This window comes from Ornithorhynchus anatinus, chromosome 11 (assembly GCF_004115215.2).
Source record: "Ornithorhynchus anatinus isolate Pmale09 chromosome 11, mOrnAna1.pri.v4, whole genome shotgun sequence".
Taxonomy (NCBI): domain Eukaryota; kingdom Metazoa; phylum Chordata; class Mammalia; order Monotremata; family Ornithorhynchidae; genus Ornithorhynchus; species Ornithorhynchus anatinus.
In genome coordinates this window covers 43460082-43477535 of record NC_041738.1, presented here as the reverse complement: position 1 = coordinate 43477535, position 17454 = coordinate 43460082, and the positions used below count along the sequence as shown (strand labels likewise).

Here is a 17454-nt window from a genome sequence, read left to right as displayed (position 1 = left end):
CAGTCAGTTAGCTAGGGTTCACATCAACCCCCTCATTGCTGCTGCTTTTAAGGATACACACAGACACCGCTTCAAGTCATTCTGGGTTTAAAGAAAAATAACCTCTGGTTTGAGCCTTGTTACATTTTAAACAGGGGGAAAAAAAATCACTAATTGACTGACAGCCATATGACAACCCTCCACGTGTTGTTTCTTTTGCCATGCGGCTTAAACCGCTATTGCCATTAGCACCCCCATTCCTGGTCCCCAACCCCATTTCTTAAAATCCTGTCTGTCCGGTCTGTCTGCTGATCCCACCCCCTCATTACTCTTCTGGCTCAGGCTGCAAAATCTTTTGGCCAAGCTGAAAAAAAAAAGTACAAGGAAAAGCTTTCATGAGACCCCCAGAGAAATGGAGAGCATTTAAATACTGAGCCTAAGGAGGTGGAGAAAGAAAGGAAAGAGGAAAGAGAAGGGCAGGAATGAAGGGAAAGTAGAGAAAATGGAGGAATTAGGGGAAAGAAGAATAGGAAAGAGGAGGGAAAGGGGTTAAGAGGAGATAGGGAACTTGGCCTTGATCTTAATTTTCCAGAATATTTTCAGCTGGAATTTTAACTTTTATGCCTTCCATAGATAATGGATAAACTGGCATTGCACCATTTATATCATTTTTGTGTTCTAGCCAGTCAACTGTATTTATTTCCTATGGGCAGAGCACTGTACTAAGCATTTGGGAGAGTATAATAATAACACATTCCCTGCCCATAGTGATCTTACAGGGTATGTGTCAATCTGGCATGGCACACACCCTGAGTTTAATAAAAAGGTTATTAAAATTCTTGAATAACTTGCACACTGCAGCACTTCCTAAGTAGCCCTCTCAAAATTGGCAGAAGCAGAAACAGAGCACTTTCGAATTCTAGTTTATGCTCTCACCACAGTAGATCCAATCCATTGATCCAGACATCACCAACAATTTGGAAAACTAATTAATTAGTAGGAAAAAAATCCCTTCAGTGGTATTTTTTTAAAGGAAGAGTATAAGAGTTGGTAAACACAATTCTTGCCCTCATGGAGTTTACCAGATAGTGGGGGCGGTGGACATTAAAATAAATTACATTTATAATTTATATGGCTATGTATACAAATGCTGTAGTGGTGGGTTGAGTACTTATGTGCTTGGGTGTGTCAATAGGGTGGGAAAATGGGGTGGCAGTGAGTTTATTGATAATAATAACAATAATAATTATGGCACTTGTTAATCACTTACTATGTGCCAGGTAGTGTTACTAAACGCTGGGGTAGGCACAAGCAAATTGGGTTGGACACAGTCCCTGTCCCATATGGGGCTCACAGTCTTAATCCCCATTTTACACATGTGATAACTGAGGCCCAGAGAAGCAAAGTGACTTCCCCAAGGTCACACAACAGACAAGTGGCACAGCCAGAATTAGCTTAGTCAGGGAAGTTTTCTTAGAGGAGACATGACCTTGTTGGGCTTTGAAGATGGAGCGAGTACTGGTCAAATCTCAACCGGTCTTGGATGTCAGGAACTGTTCTGTTAAACACTCAAAGTGTTACCTCCATTTTTGCATGACTGCTGTCTCTTCCCTGTTTTAGCTTCTTTCCACTAGTTTGCTGCGAAATGCAAGAGATTTCCTGATAAACTGAAAGTACTAAATGAGTACTGGTTAGGTTAATATTCTAACTAGATATGCTCCAACTAGTCCTGCCTGACCATCCTCAAATTTAGCATTCATGTATATAGCGGCATACCTTTTACTTACACACTGACTTTTTCGTTTGAATGTATGCTCTTGCTCTTTCATCTGTATTTGACAATTTAAACCTTTGCTTCCCTCATCAGATTATAAAATCCTTGAGGGCAAGGACAGTCTTTTACTTCTGCTGTATGTTCCAAAGTACCTGGGTTCTAATCTCTACTCTGCCACTTGCCTGCAGAGTGACCTTGCAAGTCACTTTACTTCTCTGTGCCTCAGTTATGTCATCTGTAAAAAGGGGAGTAAAACTGTGAGCCCCATGTGGGACATGGACTTTATCCAACCTGAATACCTTGTATCTACCCTAGCGTTTAGTACAGTGCCTAGCATGTAAAAAGCACTTAACAAATAACACTTAGAAAAGTGCCTGATGCTTTGCACAGATGGCTCAAAAAGTGCTTTTGATAAAGGCTAGCCGGTAAAATTCTCAAGGGCAAAGATTGGTCCTTATTCTAATTTCTCTTAGCTCCTATACAAGGACCTCTTGCTATAGCATTCATTTAATCCTCTTTGCAATTATGCTATTGAATTGTAATATCTGATTATATTTCCTTTTAATGAAAATTGAATTTCTCATAGAACCATCTCACTTCATGGAAACCCTGTGAAAAAATGACCTGGGCTCTACCTCCCTCAACCTTTGAAGGGCTCTGACTTGAATAGAGAGCTAAAAGCCTATTTCAACCATTCTTTGCTCTCTATTTGGCATTAATGATCTTTAATGTGTTACCATTAGGTGTTTTTACTGACTCGAATGTGAAGACACTGAAAATTATGCTTTACTTTGTAAAAATGCACAATCCATTAATGGTTATATTTACATTGCAATTTGATCATCTAACTACATTTGTGTTTTTACTAGGTATATTTACATTGTTTTGGCTCTTGGGAAACACATTCATAAGCTTTATATTATCTCCTTTTGGACTTCATCTAAGACTCTTTCGCTTAGCCCTATTTTCAAGGAACCATTTCTCTTTCAGTACTCCTCACAGCTGGGGGTGGTGATTAGTAAACATTTATTCAAACTGAAGAGATGAATCACTTGAAGTTTACTCATCACTCCCATAGTAACCATTTAATAAGCAAACCCACTACAGGTGGGAGGAACAAAGTATTTGCTTTGTTTGACAGGTGGATTAAATTAGCTTTAGGCACAACTTTTATTACATTACTTCTGGAAGGACCCTAGTCTGGAGAATTTCTAGGACAAGATGCTTTCGGTTCCACTATAAAAACGTGAACCCAAACCTCTGGTCATCTGGAAAAAATTCAGATGGGAGCTGAGATTTGGCATCCAACCTTTGAATCAAAATGTTAGAACCAAAAATGTAACAGGAAATCTGGAGTGATCTAACCACTCCAGTAGTAAGCGAGAGCTTACCTAATTTTAGAGTCATTTCTTAGGTCATTCATTCATTTAGGGTCCCTTCATCATGGGACGGGGGAGCTCAACATCACTTCAGACAGGAGAAATACTCCTTGGCCCTTTAACATTTAAGGCATCCATGACTTTCGGTTGAAATTATTTTGGAAACCACAGATCAGGTAAGACTTGGACTCATAAGCTGCACTTCACTAATTAAACCCAGAATCTGATCACCCTTGAAGGAAAAGGAAAGCAAAATTTTATATCTGGAAATATTAAACCTAAATGGCAGAATCCCTAACTTCTGCATATACTGGATGGTACCCAGCATTAATGGTGGTCACAGCCCATTAACCTAAAAAAATCACCTCAGCTCTAGACATTTCCAAATAAAGGAAACACTTGCGTACACAACTCACCCACCTGGAGTTGAGTCAGTGGTGTTGACTAGGAGCTAGGGCCCTAACAGGTGAAATTAAGATTTCTAGGTAGGGCAAGATTTCCTCACCTCAGAAGGTAGACATACAAGGGATTGGATTCTTTTTTGAATAAATAAGCTCGGAAGCTTCAAAAACGATCTGCTTTCTTGAAGTTTTCCCTCTTTATCCCAGTGTCCCATTTAACTTCAAGGCAGAAGGCTCAGTCCCTCCAGAGCCACCAAAGAGCATTAATCTCTTAAAGGCAGCATGGCGACTCCTTCCCGGGCTGGTGTGGAGGATAGAGACTGGAGAGAAAGAGAAAAGGCAAGTAGGATCCCACCTGGTGACCCTGAAATGTCCTGAAGGGGCAACACGTTGCTGGACGTGGTGCCAAACTCGGTCTCTGAGGATGACAGGCAGTAGCAAACCTCGTGCTTCCTCTGCAAGCCGGCCCCCTCCTCAACGCCCAGCCAATAGGAAGCCTTACTCGAGGTGGGATCATAGAAAAGGCAGAGCTCAGGTGGCAATTAATTGCCCTCTTCTGCTATGGAGAAGGCAGAGATTGAGAGGCTTTTCTTCTTTTTGATCCTCACTTCTTCAAACGTGCTTTGTCAGCCCATTTTAGGAGTGTTTTTTTTTTTTTGCAGGAGTCTTCACAGTCCACTGGAATTCCCACCAGCCTCCTCCATGGTCAGTAACACAGATGAAGGGTGAGGGACAATGTTGAAGCAATGTTTCTTATGCCTGGTAAAGGAGTGAATCAATCGGTGGGGCTTATTGAATGCTTAGTGTGTGCAGAGCACTATATTAAGCGTTTGGGAGAGTGCTGTAGAGCTGGTAGACATGACCCTTGCCCTCGAGGAGCTTCCAATTTAAGAAAGAAAACAGTAAAATAAGTCAAAGGTAGGGGAAACAGCAGAGTATATAAATCTTTATTAAAGGCTTTTGGGGGTGAATATTAAAGTGTTTGGAGGGTGATGGGTCTTAAGTATGTAGATAGTGTAGCAGGGAGGGAGAAGCAGTATGGCCTAATAGAAAGGGCAAGGGCTTGGAAGTCAGAAGACCTGAGTTCTAATTCTATCATGTGTTTGCTCTGTAATTTTGGGCAAGTCACTTAATTTCTCTGTGCCTGTTATCCTATCTGTAAAACAGGGTTTAAAGTTTACTCCCTCTTACTTAAATTGTGAGCCCCATGTGGGACAAGGACTGTATCCCACCTGATTAATGTGTATCTACCCCAGGATTTAAGTGTTTGCCACATAGTAAGTACTTAAGTGCCATAAAAAGAAAGAGAGAGATTAGTCAGGAAAGGCTTTCTGGAGCAGACAGGGTTTTTAAATAGGGATTTGAAGATGGAGAGAGTGATATTCTGTCAAATATGAATGGAGAAATAAAGGGGTCTATGGTTAAATGGACTGGAGAAGGGCAGCAGCTGTCGGCAGGTAACCTCCCTATCCCTTCTCTTCTGAATATGCCCAGCCCTGTCTTATTCATGCCGAATTTTCTATCCTCTGCTGAGGCTTAGAGTTAAGGCTAAGGAGGAAACAGAGAGGTGGGTTGGGAGGATAGACTCTAAAAATAACTGGGGTGGTGCAGAGAAAGAGAGAAGAAAATCAGATACATGTGCCTAATGTGATGCATTTTGCTTTGGACCCCTAATGGGAAGAGTTTCCTTAATGAACATTTTAAGTAGTAAAATTGTCCTTTTGTTTGGAGATGCTGCTACAGACGGTGAGACTGCATCTATGGATGAATCTTTGAAAGGGAATCTGTTGCACATAGAAGACTGGACACTAATGTCTCCAGTGTCTCTTGGGGCCGCAGATGGAGCCAGCTCTTGGAAGCACCCAAATTCTGGCAGCTGGTCACAATAATCCATCTTCCTCTATCCAGCTGGGAAAAGAATTGAGTACTGTAAATGAATCCTGTGTTATATGAGTTTCTGGGGCCAGAAAAAATCAATGCTAGGACTAGGTTTTGGCTTGTGGTCTCAGGGAGAGGCATACCAGGTTGTGTCGTGTGGGTGGAAGATTCAAAGGGGAAAAGTCTCTTATTGCTGTGCAGAAGAGGTTTGAGGATAGAGATAAAGATCACTCATTAGTGAAGGGAGACAAACTATGTGAGTCTCCCATCTACGTGAGGCATATTTCCCCTGCTCCCTCACCGACAGCCTCCTGTTTGTTCCAAATTTTGTTTGTTTTATGTTGTACTATGTGCCAGACACTGTACTAAGCCCTGGGGTATATACAAAGTAATCAGGTTGGACATCTTTCATGGCCCACAGTCTTAATCCTCATTTTGCAGATGAGGTAATTGATGCACAGAGAAGTGAAGTGACTTTCTCAAAATCACAGAGCAGGTGAGTGACAGAGCCAGAACTTGAACCCCACCCCTTCTGACTCCCAGTCCCATGTTCTATCCATTAGACCTTGCTGCTTCCAAATTTTTCTTCAATTGGGACCTAGTGTTGGAAGGAGAATGTAGGGACTGATTCTTTTTGCTTTAAAGAAAAATCTGCAGACTTAACTATCTCTGATACTCTTTGTACCTAAAAAGGATTAGACTGTATATCTTTCTAGATGTAGTTACATCACAGCTCTGTGGGTTATTTTGTCTCCTTTCATTCTCTGCACTGAGTACTGTGCCCCCAGAAGTCTGGGTAGATATTAATCCAGCTGCATTATTCAGCTACATGTTGTGTAGGTTTAGGATCGCTGAAAGGAAGTGCAGTTGACTGCCTTACTGGCCTCCTGGAGGTTTGGGCCCTGCAAATTTCAACATTAAACTTCATCAGGTGGTGTTTATCTTCCCATATTGCTCAATCACCTGAGGGAAAATTATTGGGAGAGGAGGGGACAAAGTGACCCAAACCATTCCACTAGGAATCCTGATGAATGTATTGGCTCCATCTCCATTTTAATACCCTGGCTTTCCCTCCAACCCTCAACACTGAGGGATTCTAGAGGGGGTGAAATAATGTGTGTGCAAGTTCTCTAAGGATAAGTGGGACTTGGGACAAAAGGCTGTAAAACTCTTCAAAGTAATATGCTCTGTTCCAGCAGGCATCTCTCATATAGATTTGTTTTATAGTATTGAAATGCTTACCACATGACACACACTTCTAAGCACCTTTTTACATTAATCAGATAGGACACAGTCCCTGTCCTTCAAAGTCCCTCTCAATCTTAATCTCCATTTTGCAGATGAGGTAACTAAGGCACAGGGAAGTTAAGTGATTTTTCCCAAGGTCACCCAGCAGACAAGTGGCAGAGTAAGGATTAGAACCCAGGTTCTTCTGACTTCCAGGCCTGTGCTCTATCCAGTAGGCAACAGCTGTTTTTCTTGTAACTCAAATACATAAGACCCTAAAGACCCTCGAGCTGTGTACAATTCATGATGTTCAATCCAAAGGGTGTCCTTTGATCCTCCTCTCAAGAGAAGAATACAATTGTTTTAGTGACAGCCATGGGGAAACAATCACTGCTAGTCTTAAAGATTGTGAACACCTGGAGGGCGGGTCTTTGCCTACTAATTCTAATGTACTCTCCCAAGTACCTCGATTAGTACCTCCAGAATTGGCAAAGAGCTAATGACAGCTTGTTTGTTTTATGGTATTTAAGTACTTAGTATGTGTCAGACACTGTTCTAAACGTGATAGGTATAAATTAATTAGATTGGAGTCAGTGCCTGTCCCTCTGGGGCTTAGGGTACAAGTAAAGTCCTGTAGTTAAAACCCTTTCCTCATTAGCAGGTATTCGTTTAAGGCATTTTTTTTTTTAAAATGGGAGTCGTCAAGCATATTCTAATGATTCAAGTTAATTAGGTTGGACACAGTCCTTGTGCCACATTGTCCAAGTAGGAGGGATAACTGGTATTGAATCCCCATTTTACAGTTGAGGAAACCGAGGCACAGAAAAGTTAATTCACTTGACCAAGGTTGCACAGCAGGCAAGTGGCAGAGGTGGGATTAGAACCCAGGTCCTCTGACTCCCAGAACCGTGTTAATAATAATGATGGCATTTAAGCGCTTCCTATGTGCCGATCACTGCTGTAAGTGCTGGGGAAGAGACAAGGTAATCAGGTTATCCCACGTGGGGCTCACAGTCTTAATCCCCATTTTACAGATGAGGTAACTGAGGCACAGAGAAGTCAAGTGACTTGCCCAAAGTCACACAGCTAATCAGTGGCAGTAGGGATTTGAACCCATGATCTCTGACTCCCAAGCCTGTGCTCTTTCCACTATGCCACGCTGCTTCTCTGTTCCCTCCACTAGACCATGCTGCCGTCCCTTCATCTGGAAAAAAAAGCAGTACTCTTCTAAGGTACAATTCATCAATGGAGAGGAAGATTCATCTTATCCTCAGATTTCAAATTCATTTTAAAAAGCCCATCTAATAGATCTCACATTGTTTATATTTCAGCACTGGCTTGCTTGAGGATCGCTTCTTCCTCCCAGGCACTTCCAGCAAAAGGAGGGTTAAGCATGTGTGGAAGAGGAGGAGAGGGAATCCCAGCCTGGAACTTGAGACTTTCCAGCTGAGAAAGAAAGATTCAGAAGAGATGCAGACGTAATCATACAACACTGCAATCAACTTCTTTGTGTCAAAGGAAGTCAGGAAAAACACATAAATAACTGCCTGGCCACATTTCACATAGTACAGGACATATATCAATCATGCCACCACTTCCTAGAGGGTAAGTGTAAATCTTCATGTCTAAATAGCTTGCAATTGATTTAAATTCTTTAAACTTGCTCTGAGGGAATTTTTGACATTAAGTGAATTTTAAAATTCAGATTCTGCGCTACCAGAGCAGTTTGTTTTTTTTAATACAAACTTCAAATTTGCATTCAAACTTTAAGCTTGAATCATTTTAATCCAAGAATGGTCATCGTATTTTCCTGTAAAAAAAAATCCTGAAAATTGAAACCAATGCCAGGGATTCAAAGGCAACCTCATGCAAATTTGCTTGTGCACTTTAATCTGAGGACAGTGAAAAAGAAGTGCTACTTTAATTATTTTAATGCTTGAAAGTTTCTGTCCCTATTCCTTTATTCACTTCTTAAAGGGTTGCAGTTAAGAGACTGAGATTCTTTCCTGATGTTGTTGGGTTTACTAAATGCCATTAGTAAGCTTCCATTAGCCCTAGATCTTGCTGAATGTATGCTTCAGCATTGCATCTTTGACAAATTTGAAGTGCAAGTCCTCACTACGAATCCCCTGGGTCAGTGGGGAGAGGGCAGGATGACGGGGTCTGGGATATATGTTGTTGGAAGCAAACATGCAGTTCAGTGTTACTAATGCTGTTCAATTGCTTCAAACGAGTGTGCTGGAGAATTTCAAGACAAAAGCTTTCCTGCTGACCCTTTATTTAAAGTGTCTGTTTTCAGTTGCGAAGTTGGGGGGTAAGCTAACATCTGATCTTATAACAGCTTCCTCTCTCCCTTTCTGAAATCACCTTGGACATTTTGTATTTCAGCAGCATCTCTCCGTGGCTTATCGGGTACTCAAAGCCCCGTTGCTTGGGCAGGATTGCTTGTTGGTAGTCCTTAGAGTGATTTCCCTTGTTTATGGAGACTGGTTATCTTGGGTCTTTTAAGCAACTGGGGGAGAGGGTTTTCCCAGAAGGTTTAGGGGAGAAACACCGTGGGTATTGCCTTTGGCTTTCAAATTGCCTTTCTCTCTTGCTCTGAGCAATTACCCTCCTCAGTAACCAAAGTGTTGGTGTAATTAGCGAGTCATTGGCACATGGTGGCACTTTCTCATTCCTTTTGGTCTCCCAAGGAGTAGGGGTTTGAACAAGTTAACTTGGGACCCCTCTCTGAAGCAGCAGTCCTCAGCCCAGGGGTAGGAAGGAGAGGGGTGTTGTCCACCATTTTATTTGTGGTCTCTAGAGCAACGAAATCATTCACTTTTCACTTTGGGTGTGTAGAGCAACCAGAGAAATGCCTCTGCCCTTCTAGGACTATTCGCACTCAGAACCAAAACTGGAAGACTTTTTTATAGCTCCAGAAACGAAGTGAGAGCACCCAAGTACCTCAATTACCTTCCCCTTTCCTCCCTCCCCTCATTCATTCATTCAATTGTATTTGAGCGCTTACTGTATGCAGAGCACTGTACTAGGTGCTTGGAAAGAACAATAAAGCAACTGAGACAATCCTGCCCACAACAGGCTCACAGTCTAGAGGCGGGGAGGCAGACATCAATACAAGTAAACAGGCATCGATATAAATAGAATTATAGAATTACCCAGCCCAAGCATCTGGTCCTGATTGCTCCAGATAGTTCTGCCTCCATCCAAGAGTAACGGTTGAAAGAGGAGTGGTCTTTTAACTTGTCAAGGACTCTGGCGGAATTTGTTCTCCAGCATCATTACCTCAAGAATAACTGGCTTCCGGAACTTTAACAAACCACTGGTCCAGCCTGCCACTTCTAGAGGCTGAAACTCCCAGAGGCCCTAACAAAAGATGCAGTTCCCCCCCACTTCCCTACTGTACAAGCCTACATAGGGAGATTTCTTCCAGACATAATGTTTACCTTAAGCCTCAAAGTATGAAGATTGATGGCTCCTGTTCACTTGATCATAACTGGTTAGTCAGTTCAGATGCTATTAGTCTTTGTTGAGCTGAGTGTGTTAATCTTTCTAATCTGTCTGTCACAATGATACCCTGCAGAATCGATTCCCTGAGGTTAATTATACATTGAGTTAAAAAGTACTTTTCTATGTTGAAAATGTGTTGCCTTTTAATTTGCTGAATGCCACCCAGTACTTTGAGCTCTGAGAGGCAAATGCATGTTTAACCCCATCTGGGGAATTCCCATCTTCTGAGTTAAGTGTACCCTGGTGGATAATTAAAATGTCAATACTGCTACTTTTATATTTTTCTTGAGTTATCTTGAGGAGTGTTCATAATTTTAAGACCCCCAAAACTTCCTGGTAAAAGATGCTACTCTTACAAGAGCAAGAATTACAGTAAGTAACTTTATAGTATTGAGCCTGCGGTGATGCTATTTTACCTAACTCTTGAGTAGAAATCATTCATCTCTTTCCTCAGGAACCATAACTCTTGTCTGCTGGGTCTTTGCTGGAAGGATTTAGCCTGAATGCAAGTTTAAGTTGGTGCTATCAGTTTCTGCAATGGAAATTTAATCCTGGTTGCGTTCTTGACACTATTTGCAAAACTCCATCATTTGCTACATAACCTCCTCTCTCCCAGACCTCATACATCATTCTGTTTCCTCACTGCCTATTGAATGTTCTTTTTTTTCAGTAAGCTGTCCATAACTTTCTAGTTCGGACCTTGGGTACAAAGATACACTTATGTAAATGATATTCTTGCTGCATGATGTCCACCTAATTTTTTTTGGCACTCCTGTATGCTTGAAGTACTGTAAAGGACTCCTCTCCTATCTTTGTAATGTTAACTAGCTAAAGAGTCAGCTGTCATTAGTGCCATTAAAAACCGTGGGGCTGTCATGAAACCTTATTCAACCTGACATTATGAATGTGCAGGGCAGATACAGACAGAGTTTCACTGCTTCCAATGGTTTTGATTCACTTGCTTATGCTTTCCCCACCCCTATGTATGTGGCCTGGGAGAGAGGATGCTATGCAGAATTAGGTAGGGGCAAAAGGATGTTTAAGTTGATTTTTGAGGAATTTTCCCATAAACTTGTCTTCTGGGACAATTGCCAAGAATCAGTTTTACATTTTCAAACTTCGTTAGACTGTAAGCTTGCTGTGGGCAGAGAACCTGCCTACCAACTTTGTTATACTGTGTTCCCAAGTGCTTAATAGCACTTAACACAGTACACTGCACAAAATCAATTTGTTTGAAAAATGCAGTGGAAATCTTCCTTTCCTTTAGCCCTCCCCACCCACCTGAAGCTTACTGTCTTCAATGTAGGATGGTTTGCACGTTTGCCAGCTTCATTGTCAGTTAAGGTGGACCCTTTGGTTTTTATCACTTTCTAGAATGCAATCAAAATATACATGAATTAAGAATGTGAGATCATTTAAACTTTCACCTTTTGTACTTTTGCCGCTAAGGCAGACTTCTATTTCAAGAAAGAAACCTTGCTAAGGGGGTGGTGATTAAAAAAGTCTGTTAAGCAGTGTAAACACAGGAGATATTCAGATAGAGCAGGGAAAATATCAGGGGAGCAGCCTGAGGGAGGATTGATCTGAATTTCCAGCTGCAATGGGAAGACTTAGACACATACTTAAATTAAGACTAAGCACAGGGTACACTCATAGACACACAAACAAGAACACTAATCCAATTTAAAATAATGACATTTTTACAATTGAGAAGTTAAATTGATTCAAATTCCCCTTGTTCCACTCATGTATACAAGAATTAGTGACTGCTTCCCTGAAGTCTGGGAGAATTTCCCTCATGGCTATTTTACTATTGTTTTATCTTTTTCTTTGCGTGTGTGTGTGTGTGGTATTTAAGTGCTTACTTTGTGTCGAACACTGTTCTAAGTGCTGAGAAAGGGACAAATTAATTGGTCAGACACAGTCCCTGTCCTTTGTGGGGCTCACAGAGTAAGTAGGAGGGAGAATCTTGTGGTTTTTTTTCTCTACATCAAAGATAGGAATCATTCACACTGAGTGGTCTGAATAGTGCAGTTATATTCCCTGTGATATTGCAGCCTTGCAAATAGTTTCCCACAATCATTTAGCTGCAAAAATTGGCTAATGCCAATTATAATACAGATTTATAGAGCTATCTTGTCTCCTCCTTTCATCTACTCCCTGTATCGCACAACTCGAGGAAGCCAACTATTCTTCATGTAGTCAATCCAGAGTTCCACCACAAACACAGGTTTCTGTGACAACTGAAAGCAAATAAAAAAGAAAAGGAAGATGGAGACTTTTCATTTTATTTTAGGTTTTCTGCTTGGCTTGATTTATGCCTAACAATATTAAATGCATACTCTGGTGTACTCATTTTAGACTCTGGGAATGTGATTGTTTTGGGGGTGGGCTCAGCATCTAAAGTGGTTAAGTAGGAATAATTGGAAAGATTAAATGCCACAACCACCTTATTTTATACATTATCAATTTCCCCAGACTATATATTGTGATTCAAAGCAAAGCGTCTTCTCTTGAAAGGTAACAGAACCGGTTGAATTTTTTTGGCATTTCTCATAACTCATTTTAATTGTCCGTCCAAAATGGCATTCCTAAGGAGCTCTAAGGATGCTGTAAAAGGGGGTATGGAGAGTTGCATTTAAGTGGACAAGTGAACCCTGTTTAGTAATAGAAATAATAATTGTGGTTTTTAGTGGTATTTTTTAATTGCTTACTATGTTCCAGGCGCTAAGTGCTATACTGAAGTTGTGGTATTATGGTATTAAGGGCTTACATTGTGCAGAGCACTCTACAAAGTGCTGGGGTAGATACAAGATAATCCAGTCAGATACGGGTCCTATTCCACATGGGGCTCAGAGTAAAATGAGGAGGAAGAACTGACACTAAAGTTCTTCATTTTTACAGAGAAGAAAACTGAGCCCCAGAAACATTGTGACTTGCCCAAGGTCACATGGCAGGCAAATGGCAGAGCTAGGATCAGTACTCAGGTCCCTGATTCCTAGACTCTGCTCTTTCATCTTGGCTACATTGCTTCCTGGTCAGGAGAAAGGAAGATGGATGTCCAGCTTTGACAGAGTCTCCTGTCCAAGTGACATTATCCTTAAACTGGTGGGCAGGGGGATGTCGGCATTTTACCACACCCTTCAACATTTGGGATCAGGGCAGTACATTTAATGTCCTATGATTGGCTGAGTTTGTCACGAAAGATCACAAAGGATATTGTAGTGTGCCTTACTGTAGCATGTTGCTATATTAGCGATCTCGCTCGTTATTGTTTATTGTCGTCAGACTTTGAATCTGATCAGGTCGCCCCTTAATCGAGTCTACCCCCGACCCTGGTCATCGCCCCTTGTATTAACACGACTATATTGTATCATACTGTCATGTTGCTATATTAGCACTACCGTATTGTATCATACTGTATCATGTTGCTATATTACCGATTTCGTTTATTACTGTTTATTGTTGTCAGTGCTGCCACCCACCTCTCTGGCCTCGCCATGTCCCTCCTCCCCCCTCCCCCCTCCCGCCCCTTCCTATCCTCCCCTTCCCCTTCCCCTTCCCCTCTCTCGCTCAGCTCTTTCCCACTCTCTCCTCTGTCTCCTCCCCCCCCTCCTCTCTCCCGCCCTAGAACCCCACTTTACCAGCGCTACCCCTCTTCCCCCTCCCCCTACTCTTCCCCCCACCAAACCCCCTCTTCACCCCCTCCCCCCTTCTCTCTTCCCCACCCATGCCCCATCCCAGTCCTCTTGTCCCCCCGCCACCCCTCATCCCCCTCTCCCCGTCCAGGGCCCCGCCACCTCCTTCCCATCCAAACCCGCCCCTCCCCCCCTCCTCCCCTTGCACCCACAGCTACTTTCAAGTGTGGCCTCTGGAACCCCCGCTCTGTTACAGGCAAGCTACCTTTCATCCATGACCTTTTCCTCTCCCGCTCTCTCCTCCTCCTCGCCCTTTCGGAAACGTGGCTCTCTCCCGAAGACACGGTCTCCGCCGCCGCTCTCTCCGGCGGAGGCCTCTCCTTCTCCCACTCCCCCAGACTCACCGGTAAGGGAGGAGGCGTCGGCTTCCTCCTCTCGCCCCGATGCCGCTTCCGCACTATCCCTCCTCCCCCCTCCCTCTCTTTCCCCTCCTTCGAAGCCCATATCATTCGCCTCTACCACCCACTCCAGTTACTTGTCGCCGTCATCTACCGCCCTCCCGGTCCCACCTCCGACTTCTTCGACCACCTTGACCCCTTTCTCACCTTCCTCCTCTCCTTCTCTCTGCCCACTCTGATCCTCGGAGACTTCAACATCCATACGGATGTACCCGACGACTCCTCTGCCGCCCGCCTGCTATCCCTCCTCGACTCTGCCGACCTCCTCCTCCACCCTACCGCGCCCACTCACCGACTCGGTCGCACCCTCGATCTCGTCATCTCCTACCGTTGCACTATCTCCTCACTCACCGACTCTGAAATCCCTCTCTCTGACCATAACCTTCTCACCTGCCTCATCTCTCACACTCCCTCCCCCTGCAAATCTTCGCTACTGCCCCACAGAGACCTCCGCTCTCTCGATCCCATCCGTCTTTCCAACAGCATCTCTCCTCACCTTGCCGCCCTGTCCTCTCTTCCCACTCTCGACGATCGGGTCTCCGCTCTCAACTCCACCCTCTCTACTCATCTCGACTCTCTCGCCCCCCTTTCCCTCCGCCGCTCTCGCTCCACTAACCCACAGCCCCGGATCACCTCCTCCGTCCGCCTCCTACGCTCCTATGCTCGAGCTGCCGAGCGCTGCTGGCGAAAGTCCAAGCACCGAGCCGACCTCACACACTTCAAATTTATCCTTTCCTGCCTTAACTCTGCCCTCTCCTCCGCCAGGCAAAGCTTCTTCTCCTCCCTCATCGACACCCATGCCCGTCACCCCCGCCGATTGTTCCGGACCTTTAACTCTCTCCTTAGGCCCCCTGTTCCTCCCCCTCCCCCATCTCTCACCCCCAATGATCTGGCCACCTATTTCCTCACGAAAATCAACACGATCAGGTCTGAGCTCCCCAAAGTCACCCCTCCGCCTCTCCCCTCCCCCCCCAACAACCCCTTCCCCTACTTTCCCATCCTTCCCTGCAGTATCCTCAGAGGAGATCTCCTCCCTCCTCGCAAGTGCCACCCCTTCCACCTGCGCCTCGGACCCCATTCCCTCTCACCTTCTTAAAACCATCGCCCCTGCCCTCCTCCCTTCCTTAACTTCTATTTTTAACCACTCAATCTCCAAGGGCTCCTTCCCCGCTGCCTTCAAACATGCCCACGTCTCCCCCATCCTAAAAAACCCCGCTCTCGACCCCACTTCCCCCTCCAGTTATCGCCCTATCTCCCTACTACCCTTCCTTTCCTAGAACGAGTTGTCTCAAATCGATGCTTAGAATTCCTTAACTCCCATTCTCTCCTAGACCCCCTCCGATCTGGCTTCCGTCCCCTCCACTCTACCGAGACTGCTCTCTCTAAGGTCACCCGTGACCTCCTTCTTGCCAAATCCAATGGCTCCTACTCCATTCTGATCCTCCTTGACCTCTCTGCTGCCTTTGACACCGTCGACCATCCCCTCCTCCTCCATACCTTATCTCACCTTGGCTTCACGGACTCTGTCCTCTCCCGGTTCTCCTCTTACCTCTCTGGCCGGTCATTCTCGGTCTCCTTCGCTGGAGCCTCCTCCCCCTCCCATCCTTTAACTGTTGGAGTTCCTCAAGGTTCAGTTCTTGGCCCTCTTCCGTTCTCCATTTACACTCACTCCCTCGGTGAACTCATTCGCTCTCACGGCTTCGACTACCATCTCTACGCAGATGACAGGCAGATCTACATCTCCGCCCCTGTCCTCTCCCCCTCCCTTCGGGCTCGCATCTCCTCCCGCCTCCGGGACGTCTCCACCTGGATGTCGGCCCGCCACCTAAAACTCAACATGAGCGAGACTGAGCTCCTCATCTTCCCTCCCAAACCCGGTCCTCTCCCAGACTTCTCCATCACCGTTGATGGCACGACCATCCTTCCCGTCTCTCAGACCCGCGATCTCGGTGTCATCCTTGACTCGTCTCTCTCGTTCACCCCACACATCCTATCCGTTACCGAGACCTGCCGGTTTCACCTCTACAATTTCGCCAAGATCCGCCCTTTCCTCTCCACCCAAACGGCTACCTTACTATTACGGGCTCTCGTTATATCCCGGCTAGACTACTGTGTCAGCCTTCTCTCTGACCTCCCTTCCTCCTCTCTCGCCCCGCTCCAGTCTAGTCTTCACTCCGCTGCCCGGCTCATCTTCCTGCAGAAACGATCCGGGCATGTCACTCCCCTTCTTAAACAACTCCAGTGGCACAGTGGAAAGAGAACGGGCTTTGGAGTCGGAGGTCATGAGTTTGAATCCCAGCTCTGCCACTTGTCAGCTGTGTGACTGTGGGCAAGTCACTTAACTTCTCTGTGCCTCAGTGACCTCATCTGTAAAATGGGGATTAAGACTGTGAGCCCCACGTGGGACATCCTGATTCCCCTGTGTCTACCCCAGTGCTTAGAACAGTGCTCGGCACATAGTAAGCGCTTAACAAATACCAACATTATTATTAACTCCAGTGGTTGCCTATCGACCTCCGCTCCAAACAAAAACTCCTCACTCTAGGCTTCGAGGCTCTCCGTCACCTTGCCCCTTCCTACCTCTCCTCCCTTCTCTCTTTCTACCGCCCACCCCGCACGCTCCGCTCCTCCGCCGCCCACCTCCTCGCAGTTCCTCGGTCTCGCCCATCCCGCCGTCGACCCCCGGGTCACGTCCTCCCGCGGTCCTGGAATGCCCTCCCTCTTCACCTCCGCCAAACCGATTCTCTTTCCCTCTTCAAAACCCTACTTAAAACTCACCTCCTCCAAGAGGCCTTCCCAGACTGAGCTCCTCTTCTCCCTCTACTCCCTCTGCCATCCCCCCTTTACCTCTCCGCAGCTTAACCCTCTTTTTCCCCTTTTCCCTCTGCTCCTCCCCCTCTCCCTTCCCATCCCCACAGCACTGTACTCGTCCGCTCAACTGTATATATTTTCGTTACCCTATTTATTTTGTTAATGAATTGTACATCGCCTTGATTCTATTTAGTTGCCATTGTTTTTCGAGATGTTCTTCCCCTCGACTCTATTTATTGCCATTGTTCTCATCTGTCCGTCTCCCCCGATTAGACTGTAAGCCCGTCAAATGGCAGGGACCGTCTCTATCTGTTGCCGACTTGTTCATCCCAAGCGCTTAGTACAGTGCTCTGCACATAGTAAGCGCTCAATAAATACTATTGAATGAATGAATGAACG

At 44.9% G+C, this 17454-nt stretch overlaps 1 long non-coding RNA gene across 2 annotated transcripts in view; it reads left to right on the top strand.

The window, feature by feature from the left end:
- Positions 1-4118: 4118 nt before the first annotated feature.
- LOC114815122 overlaps positions 4119-17454 on the top strand; it is a 150631-nt gene continuing 137295 nt past the window's right edge. For both annotated transcript variants that reach the window (XR_003762897.2, XR_003762898.2), the window contains exons 1-2: positions 4119-4238; positions 7970-8243. This is a non-coding gene — a long non-coding RNA (uncharacterized LOC114815122). The remainder of the gene's footprint in view (positions 4239-7969; positions 8244-17454) is intronic.